Source organism: Cicer arietinum, chromosome 5 (genome assembly GCF_000331145.2).
Source record: "Cicer arietinum cultivar CDC Frontier isolate Library 1 chromosome 5, Cicar.CDCFrontier_v2.0, whole genome shotgun sequence".
Lineage (NCBI taxonomy): Eukaryota > Viridiplantae > Streptophyta > Magnoliopsida > Fabales > Fabaceae > Cicer > Cicer arietinum.
The window spans coordinates 64,186,810-64,188,031 of NC_021164.2; the positions used below are offsets into that span (position 1 = coordinate 64,186,810).

The 1,222-nt window shown below is 36.8% G+C and overlaps 1 protein-coding gene across 4 annotated transcripts in view; it reads right to left on the bottom strand.

Moving 5' to 3' along the window:
- The window catches only part of LOC113786567 (uncharacterized), a 26,927-nt gene extending 25,711 nt beyond the window's left edge, over positions 1-1,216 (bottom strand). For 3 of the 4 annotated variants that reach the window (XR_003472810.2, XR_003472811.2, XR_012162978.1), the window contains exons 1-3: positions 944-1,216; positions 709-858; positions 416-626 (exon numbers count right to left, since the gene is read on the bottom strand). The gene's annotated coding sequence lies outside the window, so the exon portion shown is untranslated. The remainder of the gene's footprint in view (positions 1-415; positions 627-708; positions 859-943) is intronic. The other variant, XR_012162979.1, reaches the window with a different exon arrangement.
- Positions 1,217-1,222: the final 6 nt, after the last annotated feature.

A 1,222-nucleotide genomic window follows, 5' to 3' on the forward strand; every position in this document is an offset into this window, starting at 1 on the left:
ATATGATGCAGAGTGACCATAATATGATCATGAAAATGAATTTAAACGATAGTTGAAAAAATTGATTCACAATGGACGGGCACTTCCCAACTCTAGAATTTGTGAATTTTCAACATTGTAATCAAATAATAATTCAAAAGAATTATAAATTGTTACCAATTTTAAGTCTCAAGACTTTTCTTTTAAAAAAAATTAAGTCTCTAAAAAATTGATTATCCTAGAATAAAAAATGTATGCTATTGGAGTGCGATTGCAACATATACATTTGGATATTTCAAACTTGATATTATATAAATTTATAAAAAAAAAATAAAGAAATGTGGACCACCAAAGCAGGCAGTCAAACTACTGCACACAATCTAAATTGAAAATAGTAAAAAATTTAGCATACATAATAATAAAGAAACACAATTACCATGGTGTGGGTGTTAGGTTTTAATGGAACACGATTTGACCACACACTTTGTAGACAGCTTCCTCCGGACGTGCGCCTGGAAAGTTGTCGCAGGGCTGTCGGAAGTATGAGGATGGGCAGCATCTTTTGCTTTAAAGGTAATGTAATAAGTAACAAGAGGAAGTCGACGACGGGTTGCCTTAACAAGTTCATCAAACACATAATTTGAACCCTAAATAAGAGAGAAAGATTAATGAAGTGGATGAATGAATAAAGTATTATATATATTGGTAGTTAAGTAAGTAATTTAGAACCTTATTCTTAGCATTAAACTTTTTCAGAGCACGATTGGAGAGGTAAGTAAGAAGAGGGCGACGTTGTTGTGTTAGTTTCAGGGGACGGGTAAAGTTAGTGCCACAACGATCAACAAATGCTAAGGGTGGAACAGGAATAGCATCGAAGGGCTGTGCAGGATGAGATTAAGATATTAATAATAATATAAAAAACAAAATGAAACACAAAATTAGATAGAAAGAGAAAGATAAGTACAGATATGCCACGAGAGAGCTCTAAATACTCAGCCCCGGCTTTCGCTGAGTCCTCCTCACTTTTAATATAAGCTTTATTCTTATACACAAATTGCGGACATGAAAACCAAAAAAGAGAAGGGTCGTCGTCATAACGGCTAGCCAAATCATTCACCGTCAGCTTTTCAATTGGTATTAACTTCCAATCCAATCTCGGATCCAATTCCGGTTCCGGCTCCGGCTCCGGTTCCGGCTCCGGCTCCGGCTCCGGTTCCGGCTCCGGTTCCGGCTCCGGCTCCGA